Source organism: Lutra lutra, chromosome X (assembly GCF_902655055.1).
Source record: "Lutra lutra chromosome X, mLutLut1.2, whole genome shotgun sequence".
NCBI lineage: Eukaryota > Metazoa > Chordata > Mammalia > Carnivora > Mustelidae > Lutra > Lutra lutra.
The window spans coordinates 68,652,943-68,668,199 of record NC_062296.1 but is presented as its reverse complement, the minus strand read 5'-3'; the positions used below and the strand labels follow the sequence as shown (position 1 = coordinate 68,668,199).

General features: G+C 40.0%; 1 pseudogene; it reads left to right on the top strand.

The window, feature by feature from the left end:
• The first annotated feature begins 13,373 nt into the window (after positions 1-13,373).
• On the top strand, positions 13,374-13,482 carry LOC125092568 (uncharacterized; annotated as a pseudogene).
• The last annotated feature ends 1,775 nt before the right edge of the window (positions 13,483-15,257 follow it).

The window sequence follows — 15,257 nt, the reverse complement described above, 5'->3', positions numbered from 1 at the left end:
GTTTCCACTCACCCTATGGCTCTCCCACAGCCAAGCTGCTGACTTGTAATGTTGCAGGTGTTAAGCCCCACTGACTGTAGAACTTGAGAAGTTAAGCCCCTCTTGTTTTCAAAGCCAAATGTTATATGACACCCTATGCCTGGGGTGGCCAGCGTGGTGTCTGCTGATCTCACTTCCATTCGTTTCTGGTGGCCCTCCCTCCTGTAGACAGCCTTGTGGGTAGTTTGGTTCCTGACCCCATCTCTGCCCTTCCTGTAGTTTTTAAGGTGGCCACTTCTTTATGTTTAGCTGTGGAGAATGTGTTCCGCCAGTCTTGGGGTCATTTTCTGGTTATCTGCACCGGTGTGGGTGCTATCTAGTTGTATCGGTGGGACAAGATGAATTTAGGATCCTCCTACTCCACCATCTTCCCCAGAAGTCCTACATTTTAGACATTTTAAATACCAGAGTTACTCAGAAGTATGAGTTACCGATAACGAGATAAATACACTTGCACCAAGCTAAAGCTTTGCACAACCTAAAAGTAGTCAATTGAAAAGTTTTTTTATGCACAACCATAACACCAAGTCCTAAAGCTACATTAACCTAATAGAAAAAAAAACTAGTTAAAGTTTCAAATTGCTTCATGAGGTTGAATAAGTATACCTATATTTCAATGTTATTAATATTTAAAGGTTATACTAAGTATCCTTTCTTTACATACTCAGATACTTGCTGAAAGTAGATATTCTATTATAAGGAGTTAATATGTTTCTCTCTCAATGATGATCACCAGAGCAATTATTCCAGTTAGCTGAACTGACCACAAACTGATCCCCCCAAATTAATTTGGGCACAAATAAGAATTTACCTACAAATTTGGCAGGAATTTTAAATGAATTCTTGCAGTGTATAGTCTCTAATTGATAGAAGAGACATTGAAATTGAAAGACAAAAGTGTGCAAATTTTCCAAAATTAGAGATAAAAGTACCTTTCCCTTTTGCAGGTGAGAGGCTCTTAAACTATTTGAGCTGTGTTTCCCACAGTACTTATAAACCATATCCCCATCAAAACCATCAGTGTTAGCCTCTTCATGTAAAGAAAGACCAACAACGCACAGGTGGAACAGAACAAAAGAAGGAGATGTGAGGTTCAGGGAGGGCTATAGGCAAATGTCAAACTGATATTCATTGTTTTATCCAAATAAAAGAATTCTCCTATGTATCCTTCAAAAAGGCATATTGCTTTCATATATATATATATATATATATATATATATATATATATATATGCATGCTTTGTCTGACACATATGCTCACTTTTCAGTTCTCCTTTATATATTTCCCCTCTAGACACTGAGTCACTATTTAATCTTTTTTTTTTTAAGTATCATTTTTAAAGAAAAGGTGAAAAGGTAAGCAATCAATGGAACTTTAATAAGAACAGTAAGACTACCAAATTCTTGGCTGGTCAGATTCCATTGATCACAGGAAGTCATGCTGTGCAAATGACCCCTTGAAGAACCAAAAATATAACCTCAGAATTCTCTCTTTAAAGTTGCTTTCCTTCAACTGTCCTTTAGTGGCATAATTTCCTCTGCCTGCTTATTATCCCTGGAGGCAGCACCTACTGCACAAATATAAAAGGTCCCTCTGTTCCTACCAAATTCCTCATTCAGTTGATTATTCTATCATGCACACATCTTAACACTCATTTACTGCACATCTATTATAAGCCAGGCCCCAGTGTCATGTTAAGTAATGGGGATATAAAGATGAAAGAAATACAGATCCATGTCCCATCCTTCTGAGAGTTCACAGGCTATCAGAAATGATAATTGTGGGTCACAAAATAGGGTCAGTAAGTGAATAATAAACAAAGTTAACTTTTGTCGCACACTTCAAGTGTTCTGCTTACTGTGTTAACTGATTTCTGCACTAAGTTAATCCAGCCAATAGACCTATCAGTAGGTACTATCTGTGGTCTCATATTACAGAGTAAAAAACTGAGATGTAAAGAAAGGAATTTGTTCAAAGAGCATATAAACTTGTGGCACTCGCACCACAACCTAGGCACTCTGGCTCCAGCACCCATATTTCCAGACCCTGGTCCAGAGGACAGAGCAGTTGCCACATGAAATCCTAGTATCTCCAAGAACTTTATATTTACTAGGGACTCCCTCAAGTTGGATCTAGAAGAAGAAACATCTGTAAGAGGGTTTGAGGGCCACAAAGATGGCTGGAAATTTCTTCTTGGCAAAGGGAGAAATCAAGGTAAAAGGAATGGAAGTGATACCTGGGATGAGTAGTGGTGTTGCCTGGGAAGATGCAAGAAGAAGGGGAGATCTGACAGCTGACAGGTGGCTGCTTAGAAGCAGGGCCCTAGGCCACTTAACTATCACCCTTCCCTTACCTGTCCTCATATGAGGTCCCTGCAGAGGCTAGGGTGGGCACTGTTGCCGTGTGATTTCTGCTTCCATGCCTTGGTATTTTTGCCCCTTCTTCTGGGCACCATGAGTGAATCGGAGTCCCTGCTGCTTGTGCTGGGATCGCTGTTGATGTTTCATGGTACTTGTCTTCACAGGTACCAAATCTCCTTGAAAAATGTAGGAAGAAGCTCTCTTCCTTTCTGGGTTATACACTGTGAGGTAGGGTACAAGCAGTCCAAGTGGAGTAATCAAAGACGACCCTGCCTTCTGCTTTTATTTCAAAAAGAGGTTTTAGTGGAACAAGCTCTCTGAGAGTTTACTTACATTTTCCCCTCAAGCTTAGACTTGAATTCATAAAGGGCTCATCTGAATATCATCCTGCGCTGGAATTAGAATTATTCCTCTACTAACAGATTCAGGCTTAGTTTACCCACTTGATTGAGGATTCCTTTAAAAAAAAAAAATTACCTCTTCTCATAATCAGAACACTGGTAGCCCACGTGGCTAGTTTGTGACTGTCTGGACAGGTATGAATTGTGTAATTCACAAAGCATAGGCTTCAGCCTTTCCTGCCACCCCCGCAGTGAAACAGTGCAGTAAGGTGGCCCATCCCCAAAGGTCTCGTTATTCCTCCACTAAACATCCCCAATCTCCCAGCACCCTCTGCTCAGCATTGAAAATACAAAAATGCAGTCTCTGAGAACAAAGACCTTACAAATACAAGAGGGACCAAAACCAACTGTAACAAAACATGAAATCCTAGGTATGCACTTAGTAGAGCATTAGCAATGAGGGGGGAATAATCAACTGTCTGGAGAGAGGGACATGAGTGAGTAGGAAAAGCAAAGGTACTATTGAACCAGAGTCTTGAAGGGATGAGTTGGAGATAATCAGGGTACAGGGGTGGGAGTGCTGGGTGTGGGTAGGACCAGGGAGGGAGGAAGGATTGTCAATGACCTGAGAAACAAAAGAAAAGGTTCAGAGGCACAAGGTGGATGCTCAATAAATATTGAATGGGTGGGGAATGAATAAATAGGTAAAAATAGATGATATGTTTGTAATATTTTACTCCTTCTAAAATGTGTTTGTATAATTATATCATTTACTCTTCACAATACTCAAGTAAAAAGGCAGGGCTTTTAGGTCATATTTTATACATGATGAATTTGAGGCCCCAAGAGGTGTAAATGACTTATTCAATGTCACAGGAGTGATACAACTGAAATGCTACCAAGGCTCCATAACATGCCATTGTCCTTCAATGATCGTGGAATATCAGTAACAGCATCCATCAGAAGAAGCAGCAGTGGAGGGCAGAAGTGGCCCCCTGACTCCTCCGCTCTGGATATTAGTACTTCAGCTTCCACTTTAGCTATCAGTTTAGGTACAAAAGGGCAAATGCTTTGCTTGGGATGCTCTTTGCTGTGAAGATTCCTGACATCACACTCAGCCACCTGAAAGACCTAAACATTCTCTCCAGCTTTGAGAGAATCTTTGCAGCCCCATCTGAGTTCTGAAATGTTGCTATGAAGCTAAGAAGCTGTAATCTTAAATCAAATTCCAATATGGAAATGTGATATGATGAAAGATTACTACCCTTTCATAAACTGATAATGGCATAATACCAATTATTCTATTGGGAGGTATTAACATTACGGTCTGCCCTCTGAGTGAGAACAATCTCTTTTGTTCTCTAATAAGTACTACTTTCTTCCCACTGGATATTGGTATTGCCACCCATTGTTAAATTATACCTCGCAGAAATCACCAAGGATTATCATGAATGTCAGCATTAACGTCAGCCTTAGTTGGCAACAAAGCCAACATCTGGGAGTTTGTTTGCAGAAAAGGAGCAGCCCACTTAGGAAAATCAGGCCTATCAAACTTCATGTGATGTGCCTATCAAACTTCACATCATAACTGATGTAATACAGTAAGAAATGAATAAAACCGGGGGGGGGGGGACATCATTAATCAGAAGAGTTAACAGATTGCCTCTCCAAATCCTCATTGTCAGCTTTGCCAGAAAAATACATATATCTCAGAGGAAACACTGATAAAAATGTTGCATGATCCTTGTTTCAATATGTTTAGGATATTTCATGAAGCCAGAAAATGTGAAAGTTAACCCAAAAGTAATTGCAGGGAGAAAGATTACTAAGGAGAATGGCAAAATGATCTATATGACAAAAAACAGAAAAAAACAACTTTATGGAAGAAGATTGATGACAGGATTACTTTGAAATATGTCTATCTTTTTTATACAAATCAATGCTTGCAACTTTGTAAAGTGTTTTACTTATCCTGAATATATGAATTGCAAAACTGTATTCTTCTTTTTAGTTTTTCTGATGTGTTACCATAATAGCACTTATCAATCAAAAAGAACAGGTCACCAGCCTTCTGGGATTGAACATATTTCCAGACCCATACAAAGCAATTTTAAAAGAAATCTCACCTTTAAATTGGCTAACACAGAATCAAGGAATTACTTTTGATAGATAAGGCTTTCACAATGCTCTTCAAATTTCACTACGTCAGCAATCACAATCATTTATCTACAGAAGACTGTATCTAATTAATTTCAAGTTGATGATGATAATAGCAATGGCAATGAAGTAATGAGTCAGGCTAGTCTTTGAAATGAGGAATTTAAGATAATGGCAAGTCATTCACTCAAGAAGCCTTTATCGAACATTTTACCTTTTCCAGTTCCTGGGGAAAAAAGAAATAAAGCATATCTCACTCTAGCAAGAACAGAGTGGGATTGAGAAAAATGGGTACCCTACAGTCTTCAAATATTAGCATCATTTCATTGGAAGTGGGTAAAGCCAATTTTTTGGCTACAAGCTTTTACTGTCCTATCTTTATATTTAATATTACATGCATGCCTTTTTATTTATTTGGAATTATCTTCGATTTCTAATACTTATAACTGGATAGCATTATCTTCACTAATTATCTTACATGGATATAGTTGCAAAATCTTGATCAAAGTGTGCTTCAAAAATTTTTCCCCCTGATTTTCAATCTGGCAATATATTTCAGGGTTTTACATAAGCTTTCCAACCTCTGAGTCTCCGTTTAATTTCTATTTTCCAATTTTACATTTCAGTTTTCTGAACTAGACATCTTAAAAATACCTTAAAATATTTTAAAGAAGGTAAGAAAATAAATCACCCCTTCCCAGAAAAAAAAAAAAAAGACTTTATTTTTGCATTACTCCATTCCACAATTTCAGTGGTTGCAGCCGTTGACTGTACTCAACTACCAGCTGATCAGTCTCAGGGGCAGTAAAATGGCATGCAGCTACAGCATGCAAACACATGTGAACAATACTAAATATAAGAATTACAAATGGACAAAGGGTTTCTCTTTCCTTCTCTCTTCCCTTCGTCCCTCCCTCCCTTCCTTCTTTTCTTCCCTCCTTTTGTAACTCCCTTGCTGCCTTCCTCCCAACTCCTTCCTTCTTTCATTTCTTCCTTTCATCCTTCATGTATAATCTCCACTCTGGAGTGCAGGCTCTCTTGGTTTATGTCCTATCATTTGTGCAAGTGGTTTGGGGCAAGCCTGAATGAACTAGCAATTGTTTTGCAGTGGTATTTTATTATGCCCTCATATCTTGACAAGGATGTTCTTGGATGGTCCACTCCTTGATCAAATTCTGAGCAGTGAGAAGCACATAAATACAAGACTAACTATAAGGCAGCATGTGACAGCTTTAAAGGAGCTTATGCAGCATGCTATGAAATGATAGGGGGTTGCCTGGGTGGCTCAGTCCGTTCGGCATCCGACTCCTGATTTTGGCTCAGATGGTGATCTCAAGGTCATGATATCAAGCCCTGGGTTGGGCTCACACACTGGGCATGGTGACTGCTTAAGATTCTCTTTCTCTCTTTCTAATAAAAGAGAGAGAGAGAGAGAGAAACAATAATTAGGAAATGACAGGAAAGAAGGCAACTGATCCTGAGGAAATTTGGGAGACCTCCAATAAGAGGTAACATTTGATTTTGCAATGGAATAGTGAAGAAGAATTTGCCAGACAGACAAGATGGGGAGGCAGGGTATTCTATCCAGAAGATGGTAAGGAGAAACATGGTTAATTCAGTCAACATCAACAAAACAAATTTGTTGGCTAAGTGAATATTTTGGGGAGATCTTATTTTTAATTATGTATTTCTATAGCCAAAGTCTAGTCCTACTTAGTCCCTGATAGAGTTAAGTGAGACATATAAAAGTTCATATTGAGATTCACATTCAAAGTATGCTATACTTAGTCTGAAAGGACAAAAAAGTACTGTTGACAATTTCATAATGTCGTGGCCAGAGTGGCCTGGATTATTTTCAAGGTGAACAAAGGAGATCCTAGAAGTGCCAGTAGGTCAGAATGGCAAGATGTGGAGGAAGCATTCTGAAAATTGGCATTCACAGATATGTGTACTCAGATTTGTGAGATTTCTCAGAAATCTGAAACTGCTTTATCTCTACTATAATACCAAATGGCTTGTGTTGGCTATTATTTGAGACACTGAAATATTTTATTATGTCTCCCATAATACTGAAGAAAACTCTCAACTCTATGTGGTATTTTCTTTAAGTATTATGGAAGGAGTATTCTTCATGTTTCTATTAGATGCTTTCTTTCCCACACTCTTGGTATCCACACCTAAATATTTTACATATCTTCCAGTTTGCATACACTATGAGTTAACTTTTGTATAAATTCATTTTTCTATACTATTTGTTGCCTACTTTTTATATTTCTATAAATACAGATCGAAACTCTACTCATAGAACAGGTGTGTAAGTACATAAAATTGTAAAAAAGTGTTATTTATTGCTATACTTCCTTTATGTTATTGACATGGAAATTGAAAATCATAAACTCAGAAGTAAAGTGATCCAAAACCATCTGAATGCAATGAGATCTAAATGTGTTCAAGTTGTAGAATTTTATAGCTGAATGTCATCTTAGAAATGCTTTACTCCAGCCTCCTAATACTGAAAATAGAAAAGTGAGGTTTAATGACGCTATAAAATGTCCTCCAGATTCCTCAGTTTTTATAAAAACCCTGGGATTAAAATATCAGTTTCCTGACTCTCAGCCTCCTATATCTTCCCCAGATCTGTTGTCAGTACTCATATATAACTCCTCTTTCCTTTAATATAATCACAAAATAGATGTTTAGAAGGGCCCTCAAAAATCACTTAGCATTCCTGTTGTTCCAATGGGTAGAATTCTTGTTTTCTGTACAGACTTCAAACTATTAACGTCTAAAGACATGGCTGTATTATAAATTAGAGTATAATTCAAATGTCATACCCAAATTGTCATCTTTGCCCTTAAATAAATGAGAGAGGTTCAGGGGCACCCTGGTTGCTCATTAAGTTGTGGGTTTGACTCTTGGGTTTCAGCTGCGGTTGTGATCTCTGGGTTGTGGGATCAAGCCCTACTATAGGCTCCATGCTCAGCACAGAGTCTGCTCAGGTTTCTCTCCTCCTCTCCCTCTGCCCCTCTTCCCTGCCTGCTCTCTCTGTCTCTAAAATAATGAATAGGGGTGCCTGGGTGGCTCAGTGGGTTAAGTCTCTACCTTCGGCTCAGGTCATGATCTCGGGGTCCTGGGATCGAGTCCCACGTTGGGCTCTCTGCTCCGCAGGGAGCCTACTTTCTCCTCTCTCTCTCTCTCTCTCTGCCTGCCTCTCTACCTACTTGTGATCTCTCTCTGTCAAATAAATAAATAAATAAACTTTTAAAAAATTTTAAAAGTTAAAATAAAATAATGAATAAATAAATCTCTAAAAAAAGAAAGAGTGATTCATGAGCATTACTCTGATACTACATTAAAATTCAATTTAAAAATGGGGTATAATATACAGAAATGATACAAGGTGGTTTGTCAGCAACATAATCACTCTAAAGTAAATTCATTACTCATTATTATTTGGAAAGAGCAGTATCATTAAATAATGCATAGAAAGTGTCTCAATTGCCAAGGATTCATCTAATCCAAATGCATCATGTGGTAGGAGCTATTTTCTAGATGTATTTCTGAAAAAAAAGAAAGAAAAGAAAAAGAAAAAGCAGACTACTCAAGGATATGGTGCTATCAGTTCTCTTCTGCAAGTCAATTCACAGAAGCACCAGGCATAATTTCACCTACAAAATCACACATTTTCTAAATAACCTCCAAGTCCACTAGAATCCAACCGTTGATTGCACACAGCTGACATTGCTACATTATTCAACAAGTATCTGATGAGACCACGTTCTGTGCAATGAATGCACTTTTATACTTTGGCCTTCAGTCCCTATTGGGCTTCATGATGTCTTGAGCCACTCTCCCCTACATCTTAACGGGAGGGGAGGACTTTGGAGGCGGGATGTCTGGGGTCTAGTCCCTTCTCTGGCTCATACTGGCTGAGTAACTCCTCTCTAATCCTCAGGGTCCTTATCTGTAAAAGAGAAATAGGAATACTTATCTCATAAGGTTAGGAAAGGTAAAATAAGATAACACTTGCAAAATACCTAAGCCTAGTACTTAGAAGGTAAAGTGGAATTGAAATATTAAAGCACCAAACATTTTGATTCACTTTGGTTAAAATAAAACCATAAGTCAAATATTTTAATAGTATTTAATGAGAAAAATTCAGGAGGAAAAACGTTTTTTTGACACAGTGCTTTTGAATATCCAGGATACAGAGCTCTTGATTAATCCTATTGAAAAGATAATCCAGAAAGTTGGAAAATATTTAGGCATTGATTATCATAGAGGCACAAGGTATAAAGAACTTAGGATATATACTGATAACTAAATCTATACCTATTCTTTATTTTGTCATTGTAAAATTGATTTTTGGGCAAGTCTGCTGCAAATGAAAAAATTCTTCTGTAACATATTCTGTTTGCACTTTCAGAGTTTTATTTTTCTTTTCAATGCAATGTATTCCATGACCTCAAGACTATAATTACTGAGAGCTTGTTGTAGTGCTTTTTTTTTTTTTATAGACTATGTTATTTGTTACAGGAAATTGAATTTACTCACCAAAATCATAAAAACACACATTGGCCCTCTGATGTTTCTTTCACTCAATATCTATGTCTGTCCTTACTAACTGTTGCAGTGCATGTCCTATAATGTGGAACTGATTTGCTTGTCCATCAGAAAGCTTTTTAATTTAAAATTTTTCCTTTTGGAACTCTTTGCAAAGATTAATTTTTGAAACGTGAAATAACACATTTATCTCTAAACAGATTCTTTCTCCTACAGTGAATGGTAAGTACAAATCAATGTTGACTTTAACTAGTGAGATTAGTATTTTCATTACTTATTCTCTCTTCCACCATTTGACTACTACTCTAAGGCCATTAGAATAACAGAAGTGGAGTCATTGTGCCTCCTCTTAGGGGAAAACAAAGTTTAACACACCAGGGCTCAGAATCAAGTTAACTGTCCTCCGGGCACCTGGGCTTTTGTCTTACTCCTCAGCTCTACCTTCCTGTAAGACTGCCTACAAATACTGAGGCCCCTCGTAGAATTTGGGGCTCTTGCTATTTATTTCCTCACTAAATACTGGTGTCCTGACCAGAAACCCTGGCTTATGACCAGATATCTGCTGATTGTTCTCCCCCAAGTCCCACAGCTTCCTGGTCTGTCTGCATCTCTGAACAGGACAAGGCCTTCCATGAGAGTCCCTGGGGGCTTGCCTGCCAAAGAAATGACAACCAGGTACTGGCTTTTGTTATATTGTGCTTGATTATATCACACAGTGAATAAAAGTGAATGTAGAATCCTGCAGTTTGAATCAGGGACCTGGTGCTGTTTTTCCTTTTAAGCATCAGGATCATCCTAGCTAATGGCATCAAGAAGGTGTCAGTTGAGTAACTGGCTAACCTTGGGAAAAGAAAGATAAAGAGAAACTCGACTGGTGAATTTGCTACTTCCTTTTATCCTCACTACTGGGAACACGCAGAGTTCAATTGTGACATGAAGAAACTATAATTAAAGAGTGAAAACACACACACACACACACACACACACACACACACACACACACACAGAGCAAAAACACAGGCTAACAAATAGAATGGAGAGACCATGACTTGAGAGTCCTACTTCAGCAAATGAAGGCTAATTTACTGAAAACATTAAGTTCCCATCACTAACGCTCTAGGCAGATTTTTTTCTATTTTCTCTAGGTATTGCTTTATGAAGAAGCCCTATAAGGGTTGTTTTTTTTTTTTAAGATTTTGTTTATTTATTTGACAGAGAGAGACAGTGGGAGAGGAAACACATGCAGGGGGAGTAGCAGACGGAGAGGGAGAAGCAGACTCCCTGATGTGGGGCTCGATCCCAAGACCCCGGGATCATGTCCCGAGCCGAAGGCGGACCCTTAAGGATGGGGCCCCCCAGACGCCGGAAGCTCTGTAAATTCTAATGTATTTACAGAGAACGGACTTAACTTGCTCATTTTTGAGCAGCATCTCATCATCAGGACACAGAAAATGATGCGCGCACCCGAGGAAGGAGAAACCCACGGCTCCTCTGGGAACCCACTCCTGGCGTCCCCTACCCGCCCGGGCAAGCCCGACCTGGCTCGGAGCGGCCAGAGCCCTCGCCCCTGAAGCCCCACAAGTCACGCAGGCTCGTCAGGTCTCGCGGACCCGCCTGTAAAGTGATGCTTTAAAAGTACGATGCTGGAGGGAAGAAGAAGCGCAAACAGGGTGAAGTGTCCCGGGGGGGGGCCGGGCCCGCCGTTAGCCATGCACGAAGCCACCGTCGCAGACCACAGAGCAGGCCCTGGTTCCGACTGGCCACTCTCTCCACGTCCCTCGCGTGGCCCGGGGCTCTTCTCCCTCCCTCGTCACAGGGAACGACGCTGCGGTCTCAGCGAGCCCAAAGGGACGCTCCTTCGAGCTGGGGAGCCTCCCGCTCCTCTCCGTCTCACTCCTGGGCCAGTTGGCTTCCCTGACACCCGGCCTTTGAGTAGCGCAGTGCGGAGAAGAAGAAACAAAGAAATTCTGGTGCTCCTTCTGTTTGTTTCAGTTGTGCTTTTGGCAGTGTTGGATTTTATGGAAACCCTGTGTTCCTGGAAAATAGCGATGGTTAAACAAATGCATCCCCACCCCCATTCAGAGAATGGCTTAATACAAAGAAACATCCTTCCCCATATGACTTAGATGAGCTTCACTGATGCTTCCCTTATTTGACTAAGACAAAACCAGACACAGACCTTCCAAATTCCCATTCTTTATCTCATGAACAATTAGCTGACCTGCTTGTTCCTACTGATCCATAGGAGTAAAATGCTTCTTTCCTTTCCCCAGACTCCCGACATTTGACCCACCTCAGCCTTATAGCAGGCCTCTCCATTATTCTAACAGACCCTTTTTACCCCTCTTGCAATAACCCTTAGAATAAAGAAAGTCTTTATCTACATCTTGGATGTCTTTTTCATTCAGCAATTTATTGGTTTGATTTTTGGAAAGGGGCCCAGGCATGAAAGGTAGATGCGGAATGGTTGGAAAACTATCAGAGGATAGAAGCAGTGAAGAAAATCCATAGGTATTGTGTTTGTTTTCACAATCTTCTCCTGATGGGAATGAGAGGTGAAGTGCGTGCAGAGTTGGGAAGGCATTCCCACAAGGCTGTGAGGTAGAAGCAGGCTCTGGATCTCTGAGCCCCAAAATGGGTTCTGCACTCAAATCCCTCAGATCCTTGAATGTAGCAACCTGCCTCCTGGAAGCAAGGGATGCCTGCCGAAACTGCTCCTCCTCACCCTTTCCCCCCTGGGAACCCAAGTACAAATATTCTATCTTCTCCAGACTGTTCTCGATGCTGCATCCCCATAACCTGTGATGTCCTAGACCTAGGGACATGCTCTGTATACTACACGCTTCCACAATAGATAGACTCTTTTGCTACTGTCGATCTACTCACTTTCCTCAAATTTCCATTTTCCTGGGGTCCCCTTGGAAAAACAAAGGAGAAAAATGAGGAGAATTAAAGAAAAGTGTTTGTTTCCTTGTTTGTTCAATAGAGCATTCGAAATATAAATCCTTATTTCTTCTAGGCTTGATTAACCCCATGTTTTAGTTCTTTCAGGCTGCTATAACCAAATGCCAAGGACTGGATGGCTTATAAGCAACAGAAATTTATTGCTCAGTATTCTAGAGGCAGACAGTATGAGAACAGAGTGCTGGGATGGTCAGGTGAGAACCCTTTCTTTGGGTTGCTGATTCTCCTGTATCCTCACAGAGCAGAAGAAGCATTCAAGCTCTCTGGGGAGTCTTTATAAGGGCACTAATCCTATTAATAAGAGCTCTGCCTTCATTACGTCATCATCTCTCAAAGGCCCCACCCTGAAGATTAGATTTCAACATATGAATTGGGGGGACAAACATTCAGACCAGAGCACCCCAAAGTTGCCGAATCAAACTCTGCATTTCTACAGGATCCCTACAGGAATCGTATGTGCATTCAAGTTTTATAAATATCGACTTACAGCATTATCATATTATGTTTTCTATGCCCGAACCATGTATAAAAGTTCAACATTTCATTGAAATGGGAAGTTGAAAGATAAGTGGTTGGCGTTCACTCAAGACCAGCATGTGAATTCAAGACCATGGTTTTCCTGTATCACCCCTCCAGTCACCACAGGACATTGGCATCTTCTATTGCCAAATGAGGGTGTTGTGTATGGGAACGAAGGGAAGGACCTGGACCTCGCTAGGAGTGAAACCAGAAAGGTGCTGTATTATCGTCTACCTTCTCTGGAGAAGAGGCTGGATACCTGGACAGGAGTATTTCCTGTGAAGTCAGCAGCAGCCAGTGGTGACCAGAGGAAATAAACCTTAGGCCAAGCGTTTAGCCATATTTCAGAAAATGCCAGAGGTATTTGAAACTTAGTTTATCAGTTCCTTCTCACATCAAGGGCAGAATCCCATCTAAAGAGACCATTTTCATCACTTCTCAGCCTTTTGGCTAAGATGAAGTGTAATATCTGTTCTTATCAGTTTAAATGGACCATTTTCTATCAATACCATAATCACATTCTCTTCTCATCATTCTTTGTATTGAATTTGCACTGTAGAGACTAAACGATGGTTCACTTACTATGCCCCAGGCGCTATAGACAAAATGTCCTATTTGATCTTCACAGTACATGAGGCATCAATAAAATATTATTATTGCATTTTACAGATGAGGAAACAGAGACTCAGAAAAGTTGACTTGGAAAAGATTCTAGAGCTAGCAGGCAGTGGAGCAGAAACATAAGTTATTACAATTTATGATATCTGAACCCCCAATCCTACTGTTTTCATTATACCATAATGTTTTACCACATATCTAAATATGGTCTCATCTTCAGTTTACATAGAACATTTACTATTCATTTTTCTTCTCCATATTGACATCAAATAATACTAGTTTAAAGTCACATTATTTAACCATTTTATAAAATCTGTTCATATGTTTTGCTTCTTTAGTACTTCTCAACATTTCTGTGAAATGGGCAAAAACGGTATTACATCCTCCATTTTATTTTATATTTTTTAAAGATTTTATTTATTGGGGCGCCTGGGTGGCTCAGTGGGTTAAAGCCCCTGCCTTTGGCTCAGGTCATGATCCCAGGGTCCTGGGATCGAGCCCCGCATCGGGCTCTCTGCTCAGCGGGGAGCCTGCTTCCTCCTCTCTCTCTCTGCCTGTCTCTCTACCTACTTGTGATCTCTATCTGTCAAATGAATAAATAAAAAAATCTAAAAAAAAAAAGATTTTATTTATTTATTTGAGAGAGAACTCAAGCAGGGATGGGGGACGGAAGGAAGCGGTAGAGGGAGAGGGAGCTGCAGACTCTGCATTGAATAAGAAGACTACACTGGGCTTAATCCCAGGACCCTGAGATCATGACCTGAGCTGAAGGCAGACACTTAACCCACTGAACCACTCAGGCGCCCCCACACCCTCCATTTTAAAGAAGAATTATTAGAAATTTAGATAGGTTAAGGAATTTTCATAATTGAGACAGCTACAAAAAAGACTACATCCAGATCTGAACCTTAAAACTTCATATTCCAAATCCATGAACCTCAAAAATATATCACACTAACTCAACCAACTCTGCACGTCTCCTTGGATTTTGTGGTTTCTAAGGAAAGCACCACTACTTATTTCAAAAATATATTATTAGACAAATTACATATGGGGGGAGGGGAGACAACTGTGAAATATGCATTATATGTAGTGTCTAAATGTGGCATCTCTCCCCATCAGATGGGGACCCCCAATCTGTGGGGTGAAGATTCAGTGGAATAAGGTGGTACAGGCAGTGACAAGAATTCACCTGGGGCAGAACAAAGGAGATAGAAGTTTACTGAATATATGGCTAGGGAGCAGGGTCCAGGACAGCAGAGGAGAGGCTCTCTGCAAGGAGGCAGTGGGAGGGGGCTGTTTGTAAAGGGGGAAGGTGAGGAGGTATGGGGACATAGGTAGTTTTCCCTTTGTTGGTAACGATGCCCAGTTGAAGGAGCCCATTAGTTAGTTAGGGCCTACGGCTGTTTTGAGGTGGGTCACCCAATGGGCCTGTCCATATTCAGCCAGGGGGTTGCTTTGGGCCTTTTCTACATTCCATTGCTCAAACCTGCTGCCTTAAAGTGGCCTCCACATATATTTCGCCAACAGTGGGATGAGATTAAGCTAGTATACCAAAAAATATTTAAAATCTAAGGTTATTATTTTTTTACCTCTTCTGAATTTTATTACTATATTCCATAGAGAAAACTAGATAAAACATACATGTACTGTATAATAAATGATCAAAATGTAAACATCTAGTCAAGAAACAGAA